This window comes from Triticum aestivum, chromosome 4D (assembly GCF_018294505.1).
Source record: "Triticum aestivum cultivar Chinese Spring chromosome 4D, IWGSC CS RefSeq v2.1, whole genome shotgun sequence".
In the NCBI taxonomy this organism is placed as follows: Eukaryota; Viridiplantae; Streptophyta; class Magnoliopsida; order Poales; family Poaceae; genus Triticum; species Triticum aestivum.
Genome location: NC_057805.1, coordinates 353,572,082 through 353,581,303, shown reverse-complemented (window position 1 = coordinate 353,581,303; position 9,222 = coordinate 353,572,082). Strand labels below are relative to the sequence as shown.

Here is a 9,222-nt window from a genome sequence, read left to right as displayed (position 1 = left end):
ACATTATAGGCGGTTCCCACGCAGAAAGGTAAAGTTTTTACTCCCCCTCCACCAACATTCACACTCCACGGCTTGTCCGAAACAACGGGTGCCGTCCAACTATCAACATTCCTGGGGGAGTTTTGTTTAAATTATTTGCGAATTTGTTTTTGATCTTTTGATCATAGGACTGGGCATCCCAGTTACCAGCCATTTTCTCGTGAATGATGAGCGGAGTCCACTCATCGTGAGAATAACCCACCTAGCATGGAAGATACTGACAGCCCCTAGTCGCTACATGAGCGATTCGGGCATACAAAACAGATTATTATTTGAAGGTTTAGAGTTTGGCACATGCAAATTTACTTGGAACGGCAGGTAAATACCGCATATAGGTAGATATGGTGGACACTCATGGAAGAAACTTGGTTCAAGGAATTTGGATGCACAAGCAGTATTCCCGCTTAGTACAGATATTTTGGCTAGCAAAGGATTCTAAATAGCAAGCACCACATGTTAGAGGATCCATAACAATATAACTTCTATACAAATATACCCAAGCATAACTCATTATGTTGTCTTCCTTGTCCAACTTCAACTAATTTGCTCAGGTTTGAAAATAATTAATGGGGCTCACAATCATAGAAGATGTCCAAGATAGTATATTTATATGTGAAATCTCTCTTCCTTCAATATTCTTTCATGAATTGTTCAAGTGACCAATACAATGTTTGCTAACCTTCAATAGATTTACCACCTCTACTTCTTATATGTGAAGTCATTACTCCCCATGGGATAAGCATATGAAACATATATAATTTCAGATTTATGACATTCAAATCATTCAACCATTTACTCATAGGATATAAGTGAAGCACACGAGTAAATGACAAACTACTCCAAAAATATATGAGTGAAGATCAATGAGTAGTTAAATAATTATGTAGCTTTGTGAAGACTCTCTCTCATTTAAGAATTCCAGATCTTGGTATTTTATTCAAACAGCAAGCAAAGCTAAAGGAAATAAAATGACGCTCCAAGCAAAACACATATCATGTGGTGAATAAAAATATAGCTCCAACTAAAGTTATCGATGAACGAAGACGAAAGAGGGGATGCCATCCGGGGCATCCCCAAGCTTAGGCTCTTGGTTGTCCTTGAATATTACCTTGGGGTGCGTTGGGCATCCCCAAGCTTAGTCTCTTGCCACTCCTTATTCCATAGTCCATCGTATCTTTACCCAAAACTTGAAAACTTCACAACACAAAACTTAAGAGAAGATCTCGTGAGCTCCGTTAGCGAAAGAAAACAAAACACCACTTCAAGGTACTGTAATGAACTCATTCTTTATTGATATTGATGTAAAATCTACTGTATTCCAACTTATCTATGGTCCATACCCTCCGATACTACTCATAGATTCATCAAAATAAGCAAACAACACATAGAAAACAGAATCTGTTAAAAACAGAACAGTCTGTAGTAATCTGTATCAAACGCAAACTTCTGGAACTCAAAAAATTCTACAAAAATAGGACGACCTAGATAATTTTATTATTGATCTTCTGCAATTTGAATCAGTATTTTATCACGTTCTGGTAATTTTAAACAATTGTTTTCGTGAACAGAAAGTTTCTGGAACTTTCAGCAAGATCAAATAACTATCATCCAAGAAGATCCTATAGGTCTTACTTGGCACAAACACTAATTAAAACATAAAACCACATCTAACCAGAGGCTAGATGGGTTATTTATTACTAAACAGAACCAAAAATCAAGGAACAAAAATAAAATTGGGTTGCCTCCCAACAAGCGCTAACGTTTAACGCCCCTAGTTAGGCATGATGATTTCAACGATGCTCACATAAAAGATAGGAATTGTAACATAAAGAGAGCATCATGAAGCATATGACTAGCACATTTAAGTCTAACCCACTTCCTATGCTTAGGGATTTTGTGAGCAAACAACTTATGAGAACAATAATCAACTAGCATAGGAAGATAAAACAAGCATAACTTCAAAACTTTAAGCACATAGAGAGGAAACTTGATATTATTGCAATTCCTACAAGCATACATTCCTCCCTCATAATAATTTTCAGTAGCATCATGAATGAATTCAACAATATAACCAGCACCTAAAGCATTCTTTTCATGATGCACAAGCATAGAAATTTTATTACTCTCCACATAAGCAAATTTCTTCTCATGAATAGTAGTGGGAGCAAACTCAACAAAATAACTATCATGTGAAGCATAATCCAATTGAAAATTAAAATCATGATGACGAGTTTCATGGTTATCTTTATTCTTTATAGCATATGTGTCATCACAATAACCATCATAAATAGGAGGCATGCTTTCATCATAATAAATTTGCTCATCAAAACTTGGGGGACAAAAAATATCATCTTCATCAAACATAGCTTCCCCAAGCTTGTGGCTTTGCATATCATTAGCATCATGGAAATTCAAGGAATTCATACTAACAACATTGAAATCATGCTCATCATTCATATATTTAGTGCCAAACATTCTAACGCATTCTTCTTCTAGCACTTGAGCACAATTATCGGAATCCTTATTTTCACGAAAGACATTAAAAAGATGAAGCATATGAGGCACTCTCAATTCCATTTTTTTGTAGTTTTCTTTTATAGACTAAACTAGTGATAAAACAAGAAACAAAAAGATTCGATTGCAAGATCTAAAGATATACCTTCAAGCACTCACCTCACGGACAACGGCGCCAGAAAAGAGCTTAGTTGACGGGGTGTGAGTGTCGCTTACCTAGCCTCCCCGGCAACGGCGCCAGAAAAGAGCTTGATGTCTACTACACAACCTTCTTCTTGGAGACGTTGTTGGGCCTCCAAGTGCAGAGGTTTGTAGGACAGTAGCAAATTTCCGTCAAGTGGATGACCTAAGGTTTATCAATCCGTGGGAGGCGTGGGATGAAGATGGTCTCTCTCAAACAACCGTGCAACCAAATAACAAAGAGTCTCTTGTGTCCCCAACACACCCAATACAATGGTAAATTGTATAGGTGCACTAGTTCGGCGAAGAGATAGTGATACAAGTGCAATATGGATGGTAGATATAGGTTTTTGTAATCTGAAAATATAAAACAGCAAGGTAACTAATGATAAAAGTGAGCACAAACGGTATTGCAATGCGTTGAAACAAGGCCTAGGGTTCATACTTTCACTAGTGCAAGTTCTCTCAACAATAATAACATAATTGGATCATATAAATATCCCTCAACATGCAACAAAGAGTCACTCCAAAGTCACTAATAGCGGAGAACAAATGAAGAGATTATGGTAGGGTACGAAACCACCTCAAAGTTATTCTTTCGGATCGATCTATTAAAGAGTTCATACTAGAATAACACCTTAAGACACAAATCAACCAAAATCCTAATGTCACCTAGATACTCCAATGTCACCTCAAGTATCCGTGGGTATGATTATACGATATGCATCACACAATCTCAGATTCATCTATTCAAACCAACACAAAGTACTTCAAGGAGTGCCCCAAAGTTTCTACCGGAGAGTCAAGACGAAAACGTGTGCCAACCCCTATGCATAAGTTCACGAGGTCACGAAACCCGCAAGTTGATGACCAAAACATACATCAAGTGAATCACGTGATATCCCATTGTCACCACAGATACGCACATGCAAGACATACATCAAGTGTTCTCAAATCCTTAAAGACTCAATCCGATAAGATAACTTCAAAGGGAAAACTCAATCCATTACAAGAGAGTAGAGGGGGAGGAACATCATAAGATCCAACTATAATAGCAAAGCTCACAATACATCAAGATCGTATCACCTCAAGAACACGAGAGAGAGAGAGAGAGAGAGAGAGAGAGATGAAACACATAGCTACTGGTACATACCCTCAGCCCCGAGGGTGAACTACTCCCTCCTCGTCATGGAGAGCGCCGGGATGATGAAGATAGCCACCGGTGAGGGTTCTCCCCCTCCGGCAGGGTGCCGGAACAGGGTCCCGATTGGTTTTTGGTGGCTATAGAGGCTTGCGGCAGCGGAACTCCCGATCTCTTATGTTCCCCGAAGTTTTTAGGGTATATGGATATATATAGGCGAAAGAAGTTGGTCAGGGGAGCCACGAGGGGCCCACGAGGGTGGAGGGCGCGCCCAGGGGGGTGGGCGCGCCCCCCTGCCTCGTGCCTTCCTCGTTGCTTCCCTTACGTACACTCCAAGTCTTCTGGATTGCTGCCGTTCCAAAAATAACTCTCCCGAAGGTTTCATTCTGTTTGGACTCCGTTTGATATTCCTTTTCTGCGAAACACTGAAACAAGGGAAAAAACAGAAACTGGCACTGGGCTCTGGGTTAATAGGTTATTCCCAAAATTAATATAAAAGTGCATAGTAAAGCCCATTAAACATCCAAGATGGATAATATAATAGCATGAATACTTCATAAATTATAGATACGTTGGAGACGTATCAATTCTCCAGAATCCATATATCAATATATAGTTGATGGAAATATCGTTACCCATGGTGACTGCTCGCTATTTCCCAATGCGATTGAGTTTAGTATTCCGATGTCCCGGTCATTGTGTGCACTATGACCTGGGTTGGTGGAGGTTTCCCGTCCACTGGGTGTATACTACCCGTTAGGTGGCTGTCAACGTGAAGTTGACTTGCATTTACCGATTCACAGGCCTTGATATGCTTCCTTGCGAGAAGCTGAATCCTGGTGTACTTTTGCCATACATCTCCCCCTGTTGTTTTGAACGGGGAGTGGAGTGAATTTTGTTGGTACCTCCACTCTTTCAGGCGTACTTTTGCAGGATTGTAGGATTGTGTGACACCTTTATAGTCAGTAAATGAATCTGGCAGGTTATTTGCAATGTGTTGCAAATCTTCTGAATGCATGGTTCAGATCTTTGAGTACGTGGATTTGAGGCGGAAATGTGTTGAACATTCCACTAATTTCCAGGCATTCTTCATGGTACCTGAATTCTCCCCCTAATGCCTGGAAATATTCCTCATTGAATCAACATACTGGCCTTGAATAACTCCCCACGCGAGGGGCTTGAGGTATTGACGGAAATACGGTTATTCCTCACATAAATCCCAACTATATGTTGAGGGGCCAATGATGTATGTCGGGTGGTGATATCGGTAAGGAACCGAATTACCGCATATGGGAAATACTTGGTATATTTCCACGTATCAAAGATAGAGGGGACAAATATTATGCAGTTCGGTCATGAGCATGTAAAACTCCATGACTCCAACGTAAAGTTGGTAAGTTGCAATTCCAAAGTAAAGATAATGCAATAAGCTTAATTCTTTGGATATAGGATTCTACCAAACCATCTTGAGTCTAGACATTAGGATAAATTGCTAAACTTCAATCCAAGGGCCATAGGAAAGGCATTCAAGGAGAATTCTGCAATGTTATCCATCCGATTTGCTTAAAATCGATGTCAGGATAATGAGCCAATGGTTTCGTGTGAATAAAGCACACACTTAAGACAATCATGTAGATGTCTTTTAGAACCATGGAACACCTGAATAGTCTAGTCAATGGATGAGAAGAGCGACTTACCTCAACTCGATGCATTCAAGGAGTCTGAGTGGTTCAGCGTAGACTTTAAGGTGCGCGAGCCTTAAAATTAGCTTCCCTGTGTCATATGTAGTGCACATAAAATCCAAATATTGTTAGAATTTAGCATCATAATAATCATGAACTATTAGAATTGCTAATAGTTTCGGTTTCAACCCAATGTCTTGATGACCAAGGCGTGTATGCCAAGTTTGTCATGGACAAGCTATTTTGGCAAACTATCTTGGGTGCAACATGTGCTACGGGTTTTGTAGTATGTGTAGTACAATCCAGATAATACATAGAGAATGTGCTTGCCATATCCATTGCATATGGTAAAGAGAAGTTATTTCTCTTTGTTGTCATCATAAGTTTCGCTATGGAAACTGTTTTGACGGATACCTCTATAGTTTAGTAGGGTATGAGTTAAACTGAGAAGCGATAAAGCATCCTAACGTTACTCGAGTACCCACGGGGATAGTAAATATGACTCGAGTTGAGCCAACAAATACCTCATCGTGTCTAGCGATTTTAAAATATCTCATTTCTCTCAATGAGAGTGGAAACTTTGGACTTCCCTGAGTATAGAGTTTGTGGTGCATATGTCCACATGGCACGTATCATCTTTCATCGGATTGACTCCCGTAGAAATCTATATATAGACATGAAGATTCTCAATATGAAAATCATTGTCAGATATATAGAATACATACAAATGTATTTGTACCAAAGTGTTGACACAATATATTGTGATATACAATATATGATGACAACAATATTTATGTTATTGTTACAACATCATGAATGGACATAAATTATATTGACCACTCAGGAGACTGGGAGACTATGCATAGTCTCCAAACATGTCGGTTGATGCATATTCAACCACACGTTCTCCATGCCCATAGGACCCCGTCATCACTAGTGATGTCGGGTTGAAGGTTGAAGTGAGCTTCAAACCTTTGCCCTTGAGTTTATTGTATCCCAGGAATTGCTGATACAGAATAACCAGATGCTGAGATCTGAATCTAATGCCTTATTACGTATAAGACAACATTTTTCTGTTAGCGGTGTGATCCTGACCAGAAGTGAATCCTGGATTGCACACATTATCCCACGAGACACAAGAGCGATCATGATGTCCATGACCCAGATAGGGCAGTGGTGGCCATTGAGGGGCGCATGCCTCAAATTCTATAGCCATATGTTATCTCTATGGGTAAACCAGAGATAATTAATTTACGGTCAGTAAATTAAAGACCATCATGGTTGATGTTGTATTGACCTTAGCAAAATTAATGGGTATTTCAAGAAGGTATCTTGAAACCATTAATGTGAATCTCAAATTGGTAAGTATGACACCTTGAAGATAATCTCCAAAATGAAGTAGATCTCGCAGCACTAGGGAGTATAATCTAATGAAATCAGTAGATACTCACTCGTAATGCCTTATGTCATGACTTAGAAAAATGTGTGGGAGAGCACTTTGTAAAGCAATTATAATGTCAAAATGACAAAATATAGGCTTTAACAGTAGTGGTGATAATCTGCAAAGCAGTAGATCTACACACTACCTTGTGATCCCAACACATCGATTTGAAAAACAACACTTAGAATTTTGCATCTTTATTTGCAAAAATTGAAAACCTCAATTGCAAATAGACGTATTAATCTCGACATGTGGTGAACATGGAAATATATACATCATAGAAATATCCCGGAATACCTCGTACTCAACGGAGAAACAATACTGCATAGATACTGAATTTATCATTGCAAGAGATTAAAAATCTCAATTTGCAAATAGTGGATGTATAATCTCAACATGTAGAATAACATGGAAATATATTACATCACACATATGTTCTGGAATACAAAGTACTCTACAGAAACACAATATTTAACAGGGTCTAAAACATCTCAATACTAGTAAATAGCATTGTTAACAAGACCAATCTACGAAATCACAAAAATAGAAGGGTATTGAGCAAAATCGGCTTGGACCACTGGTTCATCCTATTTTGCAAATTCCTGTAAGAACAGGGAACTTCGTGCAAAATAGCGAAGATAAGGTTTTCCCGTGCGGTTTCATCCGGGGGAAATCCCGTAACTGCCGCCGGAGGGAGGCGTCGCCGCCGCGCTCGAGCAGCCCACATAACACAACTGCGCGTAGACAGATGCACTGCCGCTGCGCGCAAGCCATGGGTCGACGCCGAGTCGGGGCTGGGAGGGCGCTGCGCTCCATGGACAGGGCGGGCCGCCACCGCTGATGCGGCTCGAGCGTGCCAGGCGTTGCCGACTGTGAGGCTCTGAGCGCCGTGAGCGGCCGTGGCTGTTACCGACGGAGCCGCAGACGCCGGTGGGGGCGCAGGGGCCGGCCGACTGGGTGGCGGGTCGACGCGACAGCGTCGCCACGCCGTGGCGCGCTGCTTTGCTGCCCAGCCGTTCGCCGCCGCTGCTGAGACTTGAGCGCGGAGTCCCCGCTGTCGTATGACGCGGTTGCGCTGCAGGGATGGCGAGATGGCGAGCGGCATTGGTCGCTCACTCCAACGCAAAGGATATCAGAAAATTAGTACGTACAGTACTGTACATGGTACTTACTTTCCCTTTGCATCACCGTATGCTCCAGAATTCAGTCCTTGAATCAACAGATCATGACGCCATCTGTACATCGATGAACTTCTTCTTTTGATTTCTTCTCTATCAAGAGTGTTGCAGGCACGGCCGCCTGGCCGTTGACGTCGGAGTCCGCTGCGATCCAGGGTCATTGGGTTCGTGGAAGAACACCAGATGACGCCATGGCCGCATGCAGTGCCTGCCCTAGGAATTGGGCCTTGCGCCGCTGCTTCCGTTCGGGCCATGAGCACCACGCTGCTCACCGGAGATGGGTTGCAACCTTAATCCTGTACCAGATTAAATAGGAAAGGAATCACCTTAATCCTATAGCAATTAGATCAAATGTATGATAACCGCCGTTGGCCCCGTGCACTTCGCGTCGAGGATCGCGCAGCGCCAGGCTTCTCATCGAACCACTCGCCGGGGCCGACGGCCGCGTGCGCATACAGCCTTGTGCGGGAGGCCGGAGAAGCCACGCCACACGGTGCCTCCGTGAATGCTCGCGGGGATACTGCCATCGAGATTGATCCGTCCTCGTTTCCAGGTCTCTTGTTCATCGCTTCGCTGGGAAAAGAGTGTGCTGATAACGTATTGTAAAGTAAAACGAGAGAGGAAACTCGCAAGAGACAGAAGTAAAAGTGAATAGTTGTTCTCATCGAAGATGGGATTAGTCCGAAGGGATACGAGACAACCGCCTTAATTAAAAAAAGCAGGGATTAATAGGATTAATTAAATCCTAACAGCAACATCACCCTGCCCGATGTAGGAGAAAAGCGAGGCCGAGGTCGGTGCACATAGATGCGGCGAGCGCGGAGATGCCCTGTCGCCGCTAGAGAGGAGGCAGGCGGTGAAAGTGGGCAGATGGGAGGGGCAAATTTCACCTATAGACGAAATTAAATCACAGAATGAACTGTCCGTGAAACTATTTCACGTGGCTGACCCGTGGCGCCTAGCTCTCAGGCGCTGCACGCTGCACTAGTGCAACGCCTAAGAGCTAGGCGCTACACTATATAGTGTGGCGCCTAACTCTCAGGCGCT

General features: G+C 42.1%; 1 long non-coding RNA gene across 1 annotated transcript; it reads right to left on the bottom strand.

The window, feature by feature from the left end:
• Positions 1-7,383: 7,383 nt before the first annotated feature.
• Positions 7,384-8,954, bottom strand: LOC123100022 (uncharacterized). Its single transcript, XR_006448332.1, has 2 exons — positions 8,170-8,954; positions 7,384-8,072 (listed from the first exon to the last, which is right to left on the bottom strand). It is a non-coding gene; the product is annotated as an uncharacterized lncRNA (long non-coding RNA).
• Between the last annotated feature and the right edge of the window lie 268 nt (positions 8,955-9,222).